The following is a 23,055-nucleotide window of genomic DNA, read 5'->3' on the forward strand; positions in this document are numbered from 1 at the left end:
CATGTCCTCTGGTGTTGTTGGTTCATGTTGGTAAACAGCATCCTTCACTGCTCCCCAAAGAAAATAATCCAGCGGTGTAAGGTCCGTAGATCGGGCAGGCCACCTAACTGGGCCACCTCGTCCAATCCACCTACCAGGGAACTTACGGTTCAGAAGTCGGCGTGCTCGTAAAGCGTTATGTGCAGGGCATCCGTCATGCTGATACCACATGTCCATTTTCCGGTTCAGAGGTACGGTGTCCAAGAGAACAGTTAGATTGTATCGTATAAATCTACATCTACATCTACATCTACATCCGTACTCCGCAAGCCACCTGACGGTGTGTGGCGGAGGGTACCCTGAGTACCTCTATCGGTTCTCCCTTCTATTCCAGTCTCGTATTGTACGTGGAAAGAAGGATTGTCGGTATGCTTCTGTGTGGGCTCTAATCTCTCTGATTTTATCCTCATGGTCTCTTCGCGAGATATACGTAGGAGGGAGCAATATACTGCTTGACTCTTCGGTGAAGGTATGTTCTCGAAACTTTAACAAAAGCCCGTACCGAGCTACTGAGCGTCTCTCCTGCAGAGTCTTCCACTGGAGTTTATCTATCATCTCCGTAACGCTTCCGCAATTACTAAATGATCCTGTAACTAAGCGCGCTGCTCTCCGTTGGATCTTCTCTATCTCTTCTATCAACCCTACCTGGTGCGGATCCCACACTGCTGAGCAGTATTCAAGCATTGGGCGAACAAGCGTACTGTAACCTACTTCGAGTATTGTCTGTCATTTTGGATGCCATTTATACAGAAAGGTCCAATAATGGTATCTTCAATAATCCCACACCAAACATTAGCTTTCCACGGATGTTGATGCTCTACCTGACGGAGCCATTTTGGATTGTCTGCGGACCAATACTGCATCTTCCTCATATTGACAAATCCTTTGTTAGAGAATGATGCCTCGTCGGTAAAGAGAACATCTACAAAAAATTTGGATTTGTCAGACGTTTTTGCTGAGCCCACCGACAAAATGTTACCCTATTGCGGAAGTCATTTCCATGAATATCGTGGTGTAAATGAACACGGTAAATATGAAATTTATGACGTTTAAGAATACCCCGTGCACTTGATTTCGACACACCAACTTCACGTTCAATTTGACGTGTGCTGATTTGAGGATTCACAGCTATGGTGGCGAGCATAGCAACGTCAGCACGTTCATCTGTGCGTGTTCTAGGACGATGTCGAGGTCTTGGATTTAAGCTTAGATTTAAGCTAGAATAGGGTAGAAATCAGACATATTAATTTAATAATCATAATGTTCGCTAACAGTACTATGAAGAAACAAGCAATCTCATAACGTATTTCCCGTCAACGTACATTCTCCATAGATCAGCAGCATTTCTACCATATCTTCATGTGTGTACATTATACTGTACAGTATAAGTTCCACAACACAACGTTTATTCACAATATGTACTACCTCCGTGCCGTCACTAGATTACTCTGATGCACGACTACACTGGCCAGCGGTGTACTGCACGCCAAAGCAACGACAAATGGGATGCTCGGAGGGTGACGGAGTACAGGAGTTTGCATGGGTCGCAAATCATAAACAAGGCGAAGTGGTAACTGTGGCAGTAGTGGGAACTACGTTGGACACTTGACTAGGTAGAGCCAGGCACTGCGCGACAGGCACAATGGGTCATATAACGCATTAGATAAACCTTATTTTCGGTGTGCAGGATAAATAAGACAACCTGACGGGTGTACACCGATCGATGCTGGTTCATATTGTGTACGTAGGTACGTAAAACGTGCAAGAGGGAAACCATTATGTGCTTATGAGAGTTGATGGCAGCAGACCGTATTATTCGTTTCGGACCTCTTGATAAGTATGGAGTTGTGATTACACATATCAATCACATCGCGATTACGGGCAGCATGAGGTTCACGCCTGAGCCTCAGGACGTGCGCTAGCTAGCAGCGCATGTTAGGCGTTTCAAGCGTCAACTTTGCGTCTCAATATCTCGGGATGTAATGGGGATATTGCGATGCAATCAACGCCGTCGTGTTAGTGCTTTGTGGTGTGGATTGCTGAAGAAAAAATATAGGAAGTCCATTTAAAAAAACATAATTTTGTGTTAAAAAACACATATGCTTTTGTTTTAGAATGTTTCCAAATATGTACATTCATGGGCCCCAGCCCTACATTGATACCGATGAAAGTCGTTTTCCAATAGCTGTTATTGTTCCAGAGATATTTTGGGTGGACCAGATAGCTGGGACACCCTGTCTATTACGTGTCTCTCCCTATAGCTAGAACATCTTACACTATTTCCAGGCCGAAAAATCCAATGAAAGTGTCTCGTTTTTTCTTCACTCTTGCTCCCATTATCAGCCCCAACGTCATAACTGCCTCTCTGATGCCTTTACCTTTCTTAAAGCCAAACTGATCGTTATCTATTTTTAACAAATACTCATTTTTCTTTTCCATTGTTCTCTGCATTATTCATCTCGACAGTATGACCTGTCAAGCTGACTGTACGATAATTCTCGAACTTATTGGCTCTTGCCGTCGTCTTAATTGTGTGGATGATAATTTTCCCGTAAGTCCTATAGTATATCACCGGACTCATACGTTTTACACACCAATGTGAACTGTCGGTTTTCTGCCACTTCCACCAATAATTTTAGAAATTCCGATGGAATCTCGTGTATCTCTTCTACCGTATTCCTTCTTTACTTTTCCAAAGTTCTTTTAAATGCTGATTCCTCTACCGGATGCTCTGTTTCTTCCCTGTCGAATCTTGTTTCTTCCATCACGTGAGCAGACAATTCGTCTCGCACCCAGATGCATCCATTGTACCATTTCAAACCTATCGGCAATCTCCTTTACATTTAACACTGGAATTACCATTACACTCTTAATATTATGTCTCTTGCTTTTAATTTCACGGAGACTGTTTTGACTTTTCTATACGCCGAACCAGACCTTTCGCCAATCAATTTTTCTCGTTTTCTCACATTTTTCACCGAATCTTTTTCTTTAATTTCCCTGTTCTTCCTATTTATTTCATTCCGAAGTGACCTATATTTCTGTATTCCTGAATTTCCCTGAATATTTCTGTACTTCCTCCTTTCGTCAATCATCCGAAGTATTTTTCCTCTTACCAACGGTTTCTTTGCAGTTATCTTGTGTGTCGCTATAGTTTTCTTTACGGCTTCTGTGACTGCCGTTTTTAGATATATCCATTCTTCTTCGACTGGACTCCGCTAGCAGTGTGAAATATTCTAAGTCCGATTCAAGGCCACGCGTTATCGGATTGTATATAAGAGAGCGAGCGCCGCGTAGCGGCTCAGTCGCGCTGCTGCTGCTGCACAGGCAACTGCATTGAACGCTGCCAAGATGCCGTACAGAAGATACCGTCGCCGTTCTAAACAGACAGTGTACAGCTATTCATTATAGCAGTATCTATCGGCTCAGAGAACTCGAAGAGTATATCATTCCTCAGTACTTCCATACCTCACTATTCTGCGTATTCATTCTTCCTGACTACTCTCTTAAAATTCAGCCTTTTCTTCACCACTACTCCATTGAGATCTGATTATATATCTGCTTCTGGATACGCCTCACAGTCCAATAACTGATTTCGGAATCTTCGTGTATCCCCCGGCCTCTCCCAAGTATACCTCCTCCTCTTGTGACTCCTAAACAGAGCATTCGCTATTATCTGCTGAAATTTACAACAGAACTCAATCAGTCTTTCGCCTCTCTCCTGCTGCCAAGCTCATTTTCTCCTGTAATCCTGTCTTTCACTCCACCGTCGACAACCGTGTTCAAATCCCCCAAGGCTGTTATATTTTCATCTCCCTTTCCACAGCGAATTATATCCTCATATACTTTCCCAACCACTTCATCTAATACTTGCGACGTCGGCGTGTATACCTGAAGTATTATTCTCAGTGCTGGTTTTGCTGTCGATTCCGATGAGAACAACCCTGTCACTGAATAGCTCACAGTAAATCACTCTCTGCCCCCACCATCCTTACCATAAAGAGCACTACTCTCGTTAGAATATTTTCTGTTGCCTTTGATACTACCCTCTACATTTCGGACCAGAAATCATTTCTCTCTTCCCACTCCAGTTCACATTTCGAATATATCTAGATTGATAATTTGTCTTTTCATATTTGCTACTATGTTCAAACATCTGATGTTCTGCACCTCGATCTGTAGATCGTTACCCTTCCATCGATTAATCACAGATCTGAATAAGGGTCCGGAACTTTTTACCACACATAAGTCACACATAAGTCACATGTCCTGTGGATACACATTTTGCGTCTTAATTGCCTTCTGATACCTCATGGTGTTGATCGTAACTGATTATTCCAACTTTAGGGGCAGTTTCCCACACCGTCGACAAGAAAGTGCCCCAAATCTCTCCCCTCTCTTCCGACCTCTTTCACAAGTCCGTTGGCAGAAAGAGAATGGTTTATGATGCCAGAAGGCTTCCGTCCAATTGCAGATGATTTTTATTCAGAATTTAAGCAGTTCATGTTTCGAATCCGGGACCCAGAACATTCTGGTTACTGGTCAAGAATGTTCCCTCGGTTTGTTTTCTTCAGGGTGACAACTGAGGGAAATATAAATTTTATTTCGGAAAAAAGAAAACACAGCAAATCAGGGGCTAATACCGTAAAATGCAAACTGAGCGTTCCTCGTAAGCGGACGGGAGTTGGCATGAGAGAGAGCACATGTGGGTCGTCTCTTTCTTGATGGCAGGGCGGGGGTCAGAGTGACCTGGACTCCAAATCAGGAGGCGTGGTCGCGGCGTCCTCAGCACCACTAACCAACTGGAAGCCAATAAAAAGGGACAGTCACGGAAGGAGATACTCAACTGTAATCCTAAAATTCCATCGTTAGACACGCCAGTGGTGGGTAGGGAGAGGGGAGAACGGAAAACAAGGACAGTGTGGTGTCAGCTGCTGCTACCGCCAGGGCCTTGGGGTAACATGAGGAGTGTCAGTGGTGTATCTGAGAGAAGTCGAGCCACTCGCACCAGGCAAATTCCTGCTGGGTGGATGGTTGCACAAAACTCCACCGAAGTAACTGACGAACGAAATACACGTAGACGTCGTTAGTTCACTGAACGTTTATTCTGCAGGATTGTCTAAAGACCGAGCCGCGATTTCACCCCGTTCCATATAGGTAAGCTACTGTCCGTCCATTGACCTATATAGTCGCATGAGTCTTGGTTGCAGGGAAACAAACGTTCTCTTGGAAAACGAAAGTGTACCATTCGACCATGGATGTAGAGGCACGAAGAAAACAGTGACCATTTGCCTTCCAGATTTCACGAACAACGGTGCAGGTCAAGAGTCGGACGCCATCGCCCACCGAGTGACAGTTGGAGCATAGGGTGTTGATCATACCAACTGGATGAAAATGCTGGTTAGTGGCAAATTTTCCACAGGTGACATGATAACACGTCTCTAGGACTGATGTTGGGAGGAGCGGCTGATGAACGTTCCACCATCTGCAGTCCACCTCGTCAATGGCTACTTGATCTCCATGTTATTGAAAGAGACGTTGCGCAGTAACTGAATGTAGAAATCATTCGGATGCGTGGAGTGCGTGCATAGCAGGCCCACAGATACATAGCTAAGATACACGAAATTACCAGACACATGCGCGAATAGAGGCGCGTGGATGTAGAGGTTGGTATGTAGATGACCAACAGTTGTCACTTGAGTGACCTCCCTGTGCCCAACCACTGTTCGTTCATGGTGATCAGATATAAGCCCACCATGCGACACCACACGCTGTAGATTCCAAGTCCCCAGCCGTCCTGGGGAGCGTGAGTGTATCTTATTTCACATTAAAAATGTTACCATCTGTCCAAGTACCCCAACGCGGCCTGTAGGCAGACGACATCGGAAGGACTTGTGCTATGGGCTCCAGCTTGAAAACTATTAGCTTATCCGTAAGTTCGTAGCGTTTATGTTTCGCATGTTGATATTCCGTTTTACGGGTCTATTGATCGATTGTCTTTTTTATTTGTAGCTCACTTTTGCTATTTGAGTTTATACATAATCGTTTTGTCATTTCGAGAAAGTGAAACTGTGGACGCTAGGTATTGAGAAACCTAAGCATTTTCGACATGTTCTTCTGTTTGGGTTCAGTAAAGGTGTGACAGCAGCGGAGACAGCCAAAAACATTTGCGTCGTGTATGCGGATAATACCACTGGACAAAGCGAGGCAAGAAAATGGTTTTCTCGTTTTGGGGAGGATCGTTTTGACGTTAGTGACAATTCACTTTCAAGAAGGTCTTTGGGATTTGATGAAGATCATATAAACGCATTAAATCCATAACGCTCTACGTCAGTGTACTCGGTAACTGTCGAATATGATGAACCGTCTTTATTCCACCATTGTATGACATTAGCATGAAGTGGCGAAGGTTAAAAAATCTGGTGTGTGGATACTGTACGCTCCAAGTGAAAATCACAGAAATCAGCATACGGCCATATGTTCATCTGCGAGTACTTGTTATCAATTGGCTCGTGAGCAACACCGACCATTCCTACCCTGTATTTATGCTGGTGACGGGGAATGCTCTCTTTATGCTAACATCAGGAAAATAAAGGAGTGGTTGAGCCCAAACAAAGCAGCAGTTCCCTGAACAAAGACCTGTACACATGCATAGAAGGTATGTTATGTATCTTGTGGCACAGTGAAGGTATGGTATACTACGAATTTCTTCCCCAAGGTGTAACCATCACTGACGAGCTTTATTGTCAACGACTGAGACGTCTTGCAGACACAATCGAAGAACAACGACCAGGAAGAATGTATGAAGTGATACTACTCCACGAAATTGCCTGCCCGAGTTCTACTAGACTGACAAAGAACACTATACAAGAGTTGGATTGGGAAGTCATTCCACACCTACCTTATTCATCTGCTCTCGTGTCCTCAGATTTTCATGTTTTCCGCTCTCTGTAGAATAATATTCAAGGGACTTCCTTCCTGGATGAAAGTGCGCTCCAGCCATGGTTCGATCTGTTCTTGGTCTCGAAATCACGTGGTTTCTGTAATCGTTGAATTGAAAAGTTACCCCAGCGTTGGAAGACTCTATTAAATAGTGAATGAGAACATACTGTTGACGACTGAAGTCTCTGTTACGTGTGTCTGTTATGTTTATGAACGTCATGGAAAAATCCTACGAGCTTATGCACCAACCAAATACATAGACGTTCAAACATTGCACCAAGGCAATGGAATCAACGTTACCAAACGGCCAGATGGGTTCCTGGGAGGGTACATCAGATGTTGACCTCTCTGGTGCAGCATACCATGCGGCTAATCTGTTACGTGTGTCTGTTATGTTTATGAAAGTTATGGAAAAATCCTACGAACTTATGCACGAACCAAATACATGGACGTTCAAACATTCCACAAGTCGCTATGCACCAAGGCAATGGAGTCAACGTTACCAAACGGCCAGATAGGTGCCTTGGAGGGTACAGCAGATGTTGACCTCTCTGGTGCAGCATACCATGCGGCTACGATTTACAACTGTAACATTAGTACGCAGGTGAAACTCCAACTTCTGCAGGAAATGATATGATCTTCTGCCATTCGTGTCGCGCTGCTTTTGGAGGTGCACTTGGCCATCCGTCAATTATTCTCGGACGAGTACGCAGCCAGTTGGTAACGCCATAGATTAAGCAACACTCAAAGCACTGTTCGCCACAGCCCGTATGTGGACTTCAGATCAAGTATGCGTGTGGTCTCTTCCCACGATTGCACTACCAGCAACAGGTCATCTGCGTAGGCGTGGCAGCAGAACTTGTATTGCCACAGGATGAATCCTGACAAGTGTGTAGTGAGACAAGCCTACAAGCAGCTACAGGGTGATAGCAAAGAGGAGCATCTATGTAACGAATAATGTATTGGTACCGTTCTCGCGATACGATCTGTAGCTTGGATAAGGACGCAGGCACTGGCTTAGACACGACATAGGACACCAGTGAAGGGGGACAGAAAGCCCATCTGCTCCACGATGACAACCCATCTCGCACCTGAACAAAAGCACTGTCGAAGTCAACAGCCACCAATGCTGCACAGAGATCGCACATAGCTGTTAGAGCAGCCACATTTCGACAATCACAAGTGGCTGTTGGGGCACTGATTGGTTCTCCTGGCAACATTTGTTCATTGAATATTAAACTCGGAAGGATAAGTCACACTCGGAAGGGTCCGACAGCAATGTGTCGCCAAAATACGTGCAAGTATCTTGCATTCGATATTGAGTAAGGTTAGGGACAGACTTGGGCAACAGTAGTCCCCTGCCACAGCTTGTGATGTTGGATGATACCTTCGATAAATTCCAGCGGAAGCGTAGCGCCCTCCATCAAAAGTTCTTGAACATGGCAACCACCAAATCCAGTAGAATTCCACAGGGAGACCATCCACATCAGTTGACTTGTTTGGAGTGCCCTTTGGTATCGCATCCTTGAGGTCACGAGTGATGTTCTGCACGGAGTTTTCCGCCCTTATGTCCAAGACTGTGCAAATTATGCTGGACAAAACCAGATCCATGTCATCCATTTCATATAGCTCTATTGAAAATGTGGCGAAAGTGTTCCACAGCTAGCGATGATATCTTCCCCATGTTCCCCGTGAGTGACGAGCTCTCAGACCAGTTGTCAGTGGTGCTTTCTTGCAGTGACAATTTGGTGCACTGAGGAGTCTTCCTGCCACACCATATCTTGACAGTGGGTCCTCAAGACCATTCCATGTCATTTGCGACGTGCCAGCGCACTACGAGAGCCTCGATTCTGTGGCAGTCCATCTGGTCAGACAGTGTGGTTGCATATCAAGGTCTTGGAACACAGCAAAGTAGCAGGCTGTTGAATGGTGGTTCCACGCAGGCACCTCCTGCTAACCTGCATCAAGACTCATCGTATCGCAGGCTTGGTGCACTCCAGCCACCGAGCAATTTTCTTAGCCATTAGAAAGATATGTGTGGTGTTTAATTTCCACAGTGCATGACGGCATCACATTGAACGCTGTGAGAGGAAGGCGGTGCTAACTTATGCACAGCAGTTCGAGGATGCCAATGGTTCTTTATCTTGAACAGCAGTGACAGGCCCTGAGAGACATAAAGCCTATCCAGGCAACTCGCAGAGTGCTCGATATGACATGTATACTGAAGAGCCAAAGAAACTGGTGCACCTGCCTAATACCTTGTAAGGCCCCGCGAGCACGCAGAAGTGCCGCTCCAGGACGGGGCATGTCCTCAGATCGTGGTCTAATGGCCAGCGATTGAGTCTCTGGATCATGGGGTCCCGAGTTAGATTCCCAGCTGGGTTGGGGATTTTCTCTACCCAGGGACTGGATGTTTCTGTTGTCCTCATCATTTTATCATGATCATCATCATTCGTCACAGTTGCTAGAAAGGACTGTGTAAAAATTGGAATGTGTAAAAACTGGGACTTTTTACAGGCGCTGATGACTACGCAGTTGTGCGTCCCACAAACCAAACACGGTCATCATCAACGACGTGGCATCGACTCGACCAATGTCTGAAGTAGTATTAGAGAGAACTGACACGAGAGGGTGAAAATCTCTTCCGAACAGCACGTTGAAAGGCATGCGAGGTAGGCTCAATAATGTTCATGTCTGAGAAGCCTGGTGGGCAGCGGAAGTGTTTAAACGCAGAACAGTGTTTCTGGGGTCACTCTGTAGCAACTCTGGACGTGTGAGTTTCAAATGGTCCTGCTGAGATTGGCCAAGTTCTTCTAAATGCAGAATGGACATGAATTGAAGCGGATGATCAAATAGGATACTTATGTATGCGTCACCTATCAGGGGCAGCACGCCATTACAGAGCCTCCACCAGCTTGAAAAGTCCCCTGGTGACACGCAGGTTCCATGGATTCATGAGGTTGTCTCTATACCCATGCACGTCCATCTGCTAGATACAATTTGAAACGAGGCTCGTCCGACATGCTGTCATCAACAGTACAATATCGGTGTTGACGATCCCAGGCGAGGCGTAAAGCTTTGAGTCGTGCAATCATGAAGGGTAAACGTGTGGGCCTTCCACTCCGAAAGCCCATATCGGTGATGTTCCGTTGAATGGTTTGCACGCTGCCATTTGTTGATAGCTCAGCACTTAAATCAGAACCAATTTTCGGTAAGGTTGCCTTTCTGTCAAGTTGAACGATTCCCCTCGGTCGTCGTTGGTCCCGTTCTTGCAGGATCTTTTTCTGGGCGCAGCAATGTCGAAAATTTGATGTCTTATCGGATTCTTGATATTTACGGTACACTCGTGAAGTGGTTGCACTTCATCGCTACCTCAGAGATGCTGTGTCTCATTGCTCGTGCACCGACTATAACACTACGTTCAAACTCAATTAAATCTTGGTAGTCTGCCGTTGTAGGAGCAGTAACCGATCTAACAACTGCGCCAGACACTTATATAGGCGTTGCAGTCCGCAGCTCCTTATTCTGCCTGTTTACATACCTCTGTATTTGAATATGCATGCCTACATCATTTTCTTAGGTGCTTCAGTGTATGTGTCTGCGCAATGCCATGTCGAAAATCCCAAATATGACAGAAGGGACGCTCGCTGACGATGGACCACAGATCCTGACAGGTGTTTAAGTGGGGTTGTTGGTCCTTTCGACGTGAAACATAATTGAAGCCGTCGGCAAGCAGGCAATGTTCGTAGCGGCCGAGAAAGACGGGCGCGATCTCCTCAGAGTAAAATGGCGCTCTTTCCCTTCTGCGGCCAGAACGAGCTTACATATTACAGTGCCCATCATAGTAAGCACCACATATACTGTATTCAAACATTATGAATCACCTCGAAGGGAACGATCTATTGATACGGAACCAGCATGGTTTCAGAAAACATCGTTCTTGTGCAACGCAGCTAGCTTTTTATTTCGCACTAAGTAATGGCCGCTATCGACAGGGGATTTTAAGTTGATTCCATATTTCTAGATTTCCGGAAAGCTTTTGACACCGTTCCTCACAAGCGACTTCTAATCAAGCTGCAGGCTTATGGGGTATCGTCTCAGTTGTGTGACTGGATTCGTGATTTCCTGTCAGGAAGGTCGCAGTTCGTAGTAATAGACGGCAAACCACCGAGTAAAACTGAAGTGATATCAGGTGTTCCCCAGGGAAGCGTCCTGGGACCTCTACTGTTCCTGATCTATATAAATGACCTGGGTGACAATCTGAGCAGTTCTCTTAGGTTGTTTTTTCAGATGATGCTGTAATTTACGGTCTAGTAAGGTCATCCGAACACCAGTATCAGTTGCAATGCAATTTAGAAAAGATTGCTGTATAGTGTGGCAGGTGGCAGTTGACGCTAATTAAGAAAAGTGTGAGGTGATCCATATGAGTTCCAAAAGAAATCCTTTGGAATTCGATTATTAGATAAATAGTACAATTCTCAAGGCTGTCAATTCAACTAAGTACCTGGGTGTTAATATTACGAACAACTACAGTTGGAAAGACCACATAGATAATATTGTGGGGAAGGCGAACCAACGGTTGCGTTTCATTGGCAGGACACTTAGAAGATACAACAAGTCCACTAAAGAGACAGCTTACACTACACTCGTTCGTCCTCTGTTAGAATACTGATGCGCGGTGTGGGATCCTTACCAGGTGGGATTGACGGAGGACATCGAAAGGGTGCAAAAAAGGGCAGCTAGTTTTGTATTATCACATAATAGGGGAGAGAGTGTGGCAGATTTCATACGCGAGTTGGGATGGAAGTCATTAAAGCAAAGACGTTTTTCGTCGCGGCGAGATCTATTTACGAAATTTCAGTCACCAACTTTCTCTTCCGAATGCGAAAATATTTTGTTGAGCCCAACCTACATAGGTAGCAATGATCATCAAAATAAAATAAAGGAAATCAGAGCTGGAACAGAAAGGTTTATGTGTTCGTTTTTCCCGCGCGCTGTTCGGGAGTGGAATGGTAGGGAGATAGTATGATTGTGGTTCGATGAACCCTCTGCCAAGTACTTAAATGTGAATTGCAGAGTAATCATGTAGATGTAGACACCTCGTGAATGACAACTGGGAGACCTCCCCCGGAACATACGCGGTCACTCCGCGTCCACTGCGTCGTCGCAGGGAGAGGAGTACGAGGCGTAACCTTCCACATACAGCAGAGCGGCCAGGAGCACCTACCGAGGCAGTGCGACGTCAGTGTAGCGAAGTCAAATCATTTCCGGAAGGAGTTGGAGTTTTACCCAAGTGGTGTTGTTAATTGTATGTGTGAAGTTGGGCTGTGGCCCACGGCGTGCGGGGATCCTACCAGCAGGCATAAGAACGGCGCCAGCGGTCAGCGCCGCGCGACGTGTGTCCTTGGAATCCACCGCTGCAGCCAGACTTTTATTAGTCCATTGCGGACGCCGCAAATCCCTCCACGAATCCCGCGGCGTCTCTTATGTATCCATACGATTTACCGCAAACATCGACGACAACATCTGCAGAACAGCCGAGCCGCCAATGGAGCGGAGCTGTTCTTGGTCGGCCAAAGTGATATCGTTGTCCTTTCAATCTTAAGAAATCATTGATTTTTCACCAGGGCCATCGGTCACAAGGTCCCGGATGGATAGCAAGGCATACCGGTTGGAGGTACTGTTGCGCTTCTTGGGTGGCAGCTGCTTGCGCACACGACCTTCAGTGTCTGAAGACGAGAGGCACTCTCGACGTTCGAGCACAAAAGCTGTCACAGGAACGGTGAACAATGAAATTTTCAACGAGACGTTCGACAAGGGGTCGACGGGCGCGAATGTGGTAGGAGGAGGCAAGGTTGCAGGCGCTAGTGGAGTATCTCTCGGCATGTCACCTGACGGCAGTTGAGTGACGTGCATATGTAGGCATTCCGAATGGCGATGATCTTCCTTGCCGTACCCAGAGCAGGTCTTGGAATGACCGTCGTATATAACGACTGCGACATATCTGCACATGACAACGGAGGTCATTGGCGATCTGACGCGCCCTATTTAAAAGGAAGTGCGTGTTCAACTGGACCCAGCGCTCTGCAGCGATCCTGAAGCACTCCGCATCGCCGAAAGCCGCAATGTGTTCTTCCGCTGTCAGCTCTACGGTGCGAACGCCCAAGCGCGCATCCGTCACTGTTACCGCGCCGACGTTCCCGTTAGCGTTACAAAAAAAGAAGGCCGCGTTGAACAGATTTGAATATTCTGTCACAAACCATCTTGTCAAATACCTTGACTAAGAATGGAAAGGTGTATGATAATTATTTCCTATGGCGGTATCGGGCCTCATCACGGAGGAAGTGTTTTACCTCCATCGCTGTAGGTCGTTTGTATTCATTATTAAAGGTGAAAGGAAGTGTAGCTTTCTTAAAGCGATTGGCCATGTTCCCCGTCGCAATCAAGTGGAGTCTCAAGTCCGTAAAGTAAATAAGGCAGGCTGGCGTCCGCACCGTTCACCCTCTAAAGCCAGACTGCCCCAGGCCACGTGTGCATGTGTAGTGGCCTCAGTCTCCCTCATTTCCATGATTCCTACGCTAGATATACGACGGTGAAAGTAGAATGATCGCAAAACCTACAGCTAACCAAATCCCTAATTACACCTAAGAGAAATAACTACGTCACTTTTTTCCATGGTTTACATTTATGTTCCCTTTACTTTGTTGTTGTTTCGTCATACTGGGTAGACCGCTCCGTTGCGATACGACCACTGCGTCTTTCATTTCGTACGGTATCTTCTGTAATGCATACTGTATACAGATTCGAAACCCTGGAACAATACTCTAAAAACGGTCACACTATCGTCTTTTATGCAGTTTCCTTTATAGATACGTTATACTTTGCCAGATCCCTTCCAGCTATTCGAAGACTTCTTTTCCCTTTTCCTGGCACTGAGTCTACGTGTAGACAACATTTAATAACAAATCATCTACAGATTGATAAATGTTCATACGACGTGACGTGATCTAGATGTTCACAGTAACCTCGTAACCAGTTCCTGTCAGGCTCTTTTTATTTGTTACCTTTATCCACAGCATTTCCCTACCATCATACATTGAAAATACTTTCTTGTGAACGACTGCTTCGTTAGTGAACAGTCCTATCTGATGTAGCTTGATTCTTTCAGAAACGAAGACAGCAACCAGTCACAATTCATAAAACTATTTATTTCCTAAAATAGCGGTTACCCGGTTTGGAACGTACAGGTTCATCTTCAGATAGCTGCTCACGCCAAGATACACATTCGTGAAAGTTAACATACGTTTTTGGCTCTTTACTTCCCCTTGTGGTGAATGATTCTTGCGATGCTGGCGCTCTACAGTGAAAAACGATGTTGGAAATGACTTTAACGTATCTGCCCTTCATAACAATCGAGAACAGTATAAACAAATCTTTAAGACTGAATAGTTTTATTTTATTTGAATTGAAAATCTCGTGGCATTTTGTCGGTATGTTGTTGGCGTGTGTTCGCGAAATACTGTGCAGTACAGTATATGTAGCATTAATTTGATTTTTATATATAACCATATTGCTCAAAGCACCACTCCCCCCCCCCCCCCCCCCCCCACACACACACACCAAAAAATTTTGGTTACATGAGAAAATGTACACAAAGATGGCGATACAACAAATAGAAAGTAATTTTATTCATGTTTCAAATTGGAAAAAAGTCGAGTGGAATTTTTTAAGAAGGCTACATTGGACAAGTCTGTCTGTTCAATGAGGAGATGATGATTGATTTTGATGTACATATACTTTTATCTCTTCAAGTAGATTCATAAGGCTACCTTTCTCAGAACGATGCAGTATTTTGATTTGGTTTTAAATGGTTTTCACTCCATGTTCGTCAAAAGCTGCATGTATTGCAAATGCAGATTTTGATGGTTTGTTTAATCCGAATGGCGTCTAAATGCTCTTTGAACCGAATATCGAAGCTTCTCCCACTTTGTCCTATATAGTGGGAGGGACACTTTTGCGTACTGGGTTCATATATACCCGATCTTTTGTATGGGGCTTGTTATTCCTTCAGTTATGAATAGCTGCCAGCTGGAGTTCGTGCATTGTGTGGAAACATACTTTCGTGTTTGTGTTTCTAAATGGATTTTGTATATGTTTGCATATGACACGTAAGAAAGGAAGTGAGACATATGTCCTCGTGTTTTCTACTCTCTCTTGTGTTAACTCAGAGGTGTTTGCTGTCAGGGTTTGTTGTCTGATGTTTTCAGGATTTTATGAGATTTTATGAGATAAAACTAATTATTCATGTAGTGAAGGGAGGCGAAAATTTAATAGTCATGGGTGACTGGAATTCGAGAGTAGGAAAAGGGAGAGAAGGAAACATAGTAGGTGAATATGGCTTGGGGGGTAAGAAATGAAAGAGGAAGCCATCTAGTAGAATTTTGCACAGAGCATAATTTAATCATAGCTAACACTTGGTTCAAGAATCATGAAGGAAGGTTGTATACATGGAAGAATCCTGGAGATTATATAATGGTCAGACAGAGATTAAGGAACCAGGTTTTAAATTGTAAGACATTTCCAGGGGCAGATGTGGACTCTGACCACAATCTATTGGTTATGAACTGTAGATTAAAACTGAAGAAACTGCAAAAAGGTAGGAATTTAAGGCGATGGGACCTGGATAAACTGAAAGAACCAGAGGTTGTAGAGAGTTTCAGGGAGAGCATAAGGGAACAATTGGCAGGAATGGGGGAAAGAAATACAGTAGAAGAACAATGGGTAGCTTTGAGGGATGAAATAGTGAAGGCACCACACGATCAAGTAGGCAAAAAGACGAGGGCTCGTAGAAATCTTTGGGTAAGATAAGAAATATTGAATTTAATTGATGAAAGGAGAAAATATAAAAATGCAGTAAATCAAACAGGCAAAAAGGAATACAAACGACTCAAAAATGAGATAGACAGAAAGCGCAAAACTGCTAAGCAGGGATGGCTAGAGGACAAATGTAAGGATGTAGAGGCTTATCTCACTAGGGGTAACATAGATACTGCCTACAGGAAAATTAAAGAGACCTTTGGAGAAAAGAGAACCACTTGAATGAATATCAAGAGCTCAGATGGAAACCCAGTTCGTAGGAAAGAAGGGAAAGCAGAAAGGTAGAGGGAGTACATAGAGGGTCTATACAAGGGCAATGTACTTGAGGACAATATTATGGAAATGGAAGAGGATGTAGATGAAGAGGAAATGGGAGATACGCTACTGCGTGAAGAGTTTGACAGAGCACTAAAAGACCTGAGTCGAAAAAAGGCCCCGGGAGTAGACAACATTCCATTAGAACTAATGTCAGTCTTGGGAGAGCCAGTCAAGACAAAACTCTATCATCTGGTGAGCAAGATGTATGAGACAGGCGAAATACCCTCAGACTTCAAGAAGAATATAATAATTCCAATCCCAAAGAAAGCTGGTGTTGACAGATGTGAAAATTAACTTACTGTCAGTTTAATAAGTCACAACTGCAAAATACAGACGTGAATTCTTTAGAGACGAATGGAGAAACTGGTAGAAGTCGATCTCGGGGAAGGTTTGGATTCCGTAAAAATGTTGGAGCACGTTAGGCAATACTGACCTTACTTCTTATCTTAGAAGAAAGGTTAAGGAAAAGCAAACCTAGGTTTCTAGAATTTGTAGACTTTTGACAATATTGACTGCTCTCTTTCAAATTCTAAAGGTGGCAGGGGTATAATACAGGGAGCGAAAGGCTATTTACAATTTGTACAGGAACCAGATGGCAGTTATAAAAGTCGAGGGGCATGAAAGGGACGCAGTGGTTGGGAAGAGATCGAGACAGTATTCTAGCCACTCCCCGATGTTATTCAATCTGTATATTGAGTAAGCAGTAAAGGAAACAAAAGAAAAATTCGGAGTAGGTATTAAAATCTATGGAGAAGATATAAAAACTGTGAGGTTCGACGATGACGTTGTAATTCTGTCAGAGACAGCAAAGGACTTGGAAGAACAGTTGAACGGAATGGACAGTTTAAAGGAGAATATAAGGTGAACATCAACAAAAGCAAAACGAGGATCATGGAATGTAGTCGAATTAAGTCGTGTGATGCTGAGGGAATTAGATTATGAAATGAGACGCTTAAAGTAGTAAATGAGTTTTGCTATTTGGGGAGCAAAATAACTGATAATGGTCGAAGTAGTGAGGTTATAAAATGTAGACTGGCAATGGTAGGGAAAGCGTTTCTGAAGAATAGAAATTTGTTAACATCGAGTATAGATTTAAGTGTCAGGAAGTCGTTCCTTAAAGTACTTATATGAAGTGTAGCCATGTATTGAAGTGAAACATGGACGATAAATTGTTTGGACAGGAAGAGAATAGAAGATTTCGAAATGTGGTGCTACAGAAGAATGCTGAAGACTAGATTGGTAGATCACTTAACTAATGAGGAGGTATTGAATGGAATTGGGGAGAAGAGGAGTTTGTGGCTCAACTTGACAAGAAGAATGGACCTGTTGGTAGGGCATGTTCTGAGGCATCAAGCGATCACAAATTTAGCATTGGAGGGCTGCGAAGAGGTAAACATCGTATAGGGAGACCAAGAGATGAATACATTAAGCAGATTCAGAAGGATGTAGGTTGCAGTAAGTATTGGGAGATGAAGAAGCTTGCACCGGCTAGAGTAGCATGGAGAGCTGCGTCAAACCAGTCTCAGGACTGAAGACCACAACAACTACAACAACAACATATCTTCTTTGAAAAAACAACATATTTTTTACACAAGCACGGCCTCAAAATGTCAGTTTTCGACCAAACGTAATCTTTACTGCTACTGACAAATTTTTACGTGTGTTGAGAACATCAGGCTTCAGTAGGGCTGACTGTTGAACACTCATCATAATTATGTAGTAGGAAATACTAACTTAGCCATTACAGTAAGCTTTTTTCTACTTTGAACAGTATCTTCCTATTTACAGGGTCACCACTTCAGTTATTACAATCACTTAGTTTCTTCATTCTCTTTTTTATCTTTACCTGGCTTTGTCCATGTTCTTTTCAAATTTTTGTAAGTTTTGATACTTCAGTAGGCATTTGTTTTGGAGATGTGTATGAAGCAAAAGTGTATACATTGCCTTTTAAAAGATATCATTGTTGTTTTCAACTGTTATAATCATTCATTTATCACGTCTGTGGCTGCACCTTCCTCGTTTGCGAGTTATCAAGTAAATTAAAATGTAAAAAAAAGTGGTGAATCGCAATTCCAAACTTGGAAATAACTGATAACGTATATATGATTTTTTAAAGTTCTTATATGTCTTAAAGCTCGCAATTTGTGGTAGTATTCCACATGAAAAAAGCAAAGTTTGAATTTGAACAGTCAAAAACGATTACGATGTTTGATAAATGTTTGATCTGATTGTCAGCAGCGCCCAATAACAGGTAATGAATATAGGTATATTGGCGTTCTAGGGCTTATAACGTTAGAGCAATGACAGCTTACGCACACAATACGCAGGTGTATCACCTAGATAAGATTCAAGTTGATTTTTTCTTATTGCAATTTTGTAATACAATAACATGTTTCCAGGGAGATTCTGGAGGACCTCTGTATGTGAACGAGCAGCTTGTGGGTATATTCTCATTCGCTCGCTACTGTGCTGGCCTCTTACCGCCGGGAGTTTACACCAGGGTTCCCGTGTTTGTCGACTGGATCAAACAAAACGCACAGTAATGAATGGCCTCCAAACTATTAATGAAGGAGAAATATGTAATATGAACTGAAGAGGCATTTTATTTATATCGTTTTTCATTTCCTGTTGCAATAATTAAAAACGTCTTTGAATTATGTGTCATTCCAGTCATTTTTCAATATTGTTTCACATTATATTGTAGTAACCACATTACCAAGTCACTTCATTTTCTTTCGTAATTTGTATGAGATTACTTGGCTTATAGGAATTCCTGCGTGGTCCCTTGCTGTTTCGAGGAAACTGTCCTGAGTCTATCACAGGTAGGTCCGTGTTGTGGAGAATGACAGTCTGAGAAGAAGGATACTTCCTTGACTGGATGGTATACTCTACATTGGTGTATATACTGGTAGACTGAAGCTTTATGGCATAGTGGAGAGTACAGTGGCAGACTGAAACTTTGGAGAGGAGAGAGCTTGGATAATTCAGACAGTAGAGCTCCACTGCGAAATACAGCCGGAGTTGAAGTTGCTGAAAGTTACGTTAAAGCATATAACTTTTTCGCAGCATGGGAGCCACATTCTGGCACAATAATATGTGGAGCACAATGGGCGAAGCCTGTGGTGACCACGACGGGGGAGATATATCGATCTTTCTCGCAGATTAAAGAAACGTCAGCTATACTGAGAGTAGTTTATCGTTACTGTTACCAGGGCACTAAAGTAACTGAATTTGTATGTGTGTTAACAGTTTTCGAGCACCATGTGCTTTCCTTCAGCAAGTTGCACTGCATACGGTGTATTCCTGTTGATTAACAGCAGAAACTCTTTCGTCACTAGTTGTTGTCATCTTTACGGGTGACATTGAAAGTGATGTCAACTACAGACTTAAACTTCACAGTTAACGTAATATTGGGTTCTCGATGCAAAGAACAGTTTTAAATTACTATCTAGATGACGAACAAATTAAAATGGCATTCGATTCAAAAAAAATGTAAATCTGAGGTATTTTACCTTCTGAGACTTAAGAGTGTAGTAGTGTAGTCCACAGTTACTGAATTTCAACACACAACGCTTCTGAGGACGCTAGGAAGTGACTGTATGAGTTAGGCAGTTAGTCCAGCATATGAAAGAGTTGTTTCTGCACAACTGGTTGTTATGTATGTCCTACTCTCTGCACAAGGGCGTCTCCACTCGTTCCTTACATTCATTAGAACTGTCCCTAAAAATGAGGAATTTCCCGGAACGATACAGCTCAACATTTCCATCCCGCTGTGTTTCATTAATTGCATGGGCGGTATAATTCATAATGAATGGACAGAGGGTTACCTGTATTTTTGTCTCCTAGGCTCCACGGACTTCTCGTATGAAATCATTTAAAAGGCATAGTTTACACAGTTGATGTTTAAACGCTGAAATAATTTATTTTATATGAGTGAAACAAGCTTTTACATTCTCTTCAGTACGTTCACCGCTGCAAAAAGACGTATTAAAAATATTGAAAAGATAACACTGTACTGCTTTTTAACACATGTAGCACTTGAATTTAATATCAATAACGTCTGGGAATATGTTAAAGATATCTAAAAACCTTTACGTCAACTTTAAACGTTCATACGAGACCTACAAATACAGCTTATGCATGCACTATTTGACTTCTGAATCCCTGAGAAGCTGTAGAGAATGAGACAAACTTGAAAGCATGGATCAAGGGCAGCAGTGCGTTTCCGAGAGGTCAATTCACGGGCAAGACAGAGATATGTCTCAAACAACAGGATGCTCTCTCATGTGTTCTGTTCAACGTCATCTTAGGGAAAGTGCTAAGGGAATGTAGGCAACAGGAGTGGGCAGGAGTACAGATGGATAGTAACTTTCGCTATCACGCTTATGCAGATGGTACAGTACTAGTAAGTGAATCAGTCAGTGAGCTGAACGAAATGAACCAGAAAATGAATAACTATATATAGAAGGGAGTTCATGCAACTAGGAAGAAGAAAAGAGCAGAAAGAACTCTTTGAAATAAATTGCACTAGGTTCAAGAGAGAGTTCACCATTTCCAATACTTGGGATCTTGACTTATCAGTGACAACAGCACAGAAATGGACATCAGGGAAAGAATAGGAGTGCGAGTGGAATACATGTATTCCCTCAGGGAGACGCTCTGCTCAAAATCAATTTCAGCGAACAGTAATATAACCAAATATAACACAGTAATACATCCAGCAGTCATTTATGGTTCAGTAACTTGGAGCATAACTAAACAAGAAAGTGAAAACTATTAATATTTGAAAGATGAGTAATGAGGAAGATACGAGAATTGATCATAGGTGAAGTCTACAACAGGAAGGAGTGCATAAAATATATAAATGAAAAGGGATGAACGGATCAGATCTACAAAAGAGCTTGTAAAACGCAGAACTGCACAACACTGAGACAATGAGGAAATGTAAGACACAACATACCAACAGCCTACACACAAAAGAAATGCCACATACTCAGCTATTACTTCACAGGAAAACAAAACATTTTAAAGAAATAGGGATTTCAAATAGGATACAGGACAGATAACACATCACAGATAAAAGCTCAGAACACACGAAACACTCACATACAAATGCAACAGAATAGGCACATAAAATCGTACATGCAACACTTGTCAGTCAGCATACATAGGATAACCAGGCAGCACTTTAAAGCAAGTGTTCATAACACCAGAAAGCTCTAAAAACTGCTCCCGTGGGAAGTTCGCTGATCTCCTACCACCGTAACCATCAGTGAAATAATATACAAACAGATGTTAAAATATGAAAACCCAGTCACAGTCTTGAGCATGAACTTACGACAGAAGAAATGTCCCACATACAGAAGGTGTTAGCAGAAGGAAATCTGATTGCAAAGGACTATACCACACTACATAGTAGCACATTATTTGACACACTGAGGACTATTTGAAGAAAGGAAGACACCAACAGCTAAACACAAACACACACACACACACACACACACACACACACACACACACACATTCAGAAAGAGAGAGGGAGGAGGTAGTGTTTCTGAGTGCTTCTCAACAACTTTTGGGAACCCAAATGGGAGAAGATTTGAGAAAGCTAAAGTAAGTAATATCAAACATAGTCACGAAATATCTTTGCACAACAGAATTACTTTCAGGTATTAGATCACGTGTTAACTCCCCAGACAAATTCGCATTGACGTCAGTTAGCTGCAGATGAAAAGCTATCAGTACCCGATAATGTACAGTGGCTCCAGCGTATCCTACAGTGTAAAACAAAGTACTGAAAAGTGCTGAAACATGTTTGGGTTTGTGTGAGAAAACTGTGTTTTACGTAACAGTCGCACCTCAGGTTTATTAATTTTATATTCCAATGCTATCAATCTATGAGCAAAAAAATTAAATTGATGAACAAGTGATAGTCTTGAAAATGCACAGACTGTTTTTTTGCAGCCACAGCCCAAAAACTTTAAACAAACTATTACAGACAACTTGGAAATTTGTCGACCTAAGATTATCTGCAAGAGTGTGTTTGAACAACATATACAGAGCTTAGATCGTGATCATGTAACGACGGGAAGAATTTCATGTCCTGTCTGTGACAAAATAGACTTGTACTAAACGTAATAAATGGGAATCAACAGTAGTAGAGTACGCCGAAGCTGAATTACAAGAACTGAAAAGTACAACATGGTACTGACGTTTCCAGATACTGTGTCTCACCTAAGCGACTTTAAAGAAACATTTAAGTCTAACATAAGCACGCACATAATATTGCTGGGATATGAAAGAAATTTTGTCTACTTCTTTAAGCACACACACAATCACGAACATATGGATACATAGCTAATGATGAGGTGGAGTGAAGTTCACCACAGGCGTGTACAACTGTAACTACTTTAGTACTAGTTGTGCTCCATCCATTGTCTCTGACACACCAAGCTCAACAACCTCGAATATTGTGCTTACAATTTTTCTGTTAGTCGAGCACCACCCTTAGAAACATAAGACGAAATTATTGCATGACAGTTGCCTAAATAGGTTTACATACTAGTCTGCTTACTGGTAATTGGGAAAAAATTCTGTGAATATATGTAAAATATTTTAATCTTGTCCTTTTGGTCATATAAGAACAAATAACGATGAAACATTATGCGAAAAATGTTTAAGTCTAACATAAGCACGCACATAATATTGCTGGGATATGAAAGAAATTTTGTCTACTTGTTTAAGCAAACACACAATCACGAACATAAGGATACATAGACAATGTTACCAGATTTTAGACATTCATAGAACATTGCTAGACCTAAACACTACTTCTAGCCACATCCCTCTGATATCACAATGCAAGATGAAAAATGTATA

At 42.8% G+C, this 23,055-nt stretch overlaps 1 long non-coding RNA gene across 1 annotated transcript in view; it reads left to right on the forward strand.

Moving 5' to 3' along the window:
- Nucleotides 1-18,758, forward strand: part of LOC126303801 (uncharacterized) — a 30,869-nt gene extending 12,111 nt beyond the window's left edge. The window contains exon 3 of the long non-coding RNA XR_007553156.1: nucleotides 18,576-18,758. This is a non-coding gene — a long non-coding RNA (uncharacterized LOC126303801). The remainder of the gene's footprint in view (nucleotides 1-18,575) is intronic.
- The last annotated feature ends 4,297 nt before the right edge of the window (nucleotides 18,759-23,055 follow it).

The sequence above is a fragment of the Schistocerca gregaria genome, chromosome 1, assembly GCF_023897955.1.
Source record: "Schistocerca gregaria isolate iqSchGreg1 chromosome 1, iqSchGreg1.2, whole genome shotgun sequence".
NCBI lineage: Eukaryota > Metazoa > Arthropoda > Insecta > Orthoptera > Acrididae > Schistocerca > Schistocerca gregaria.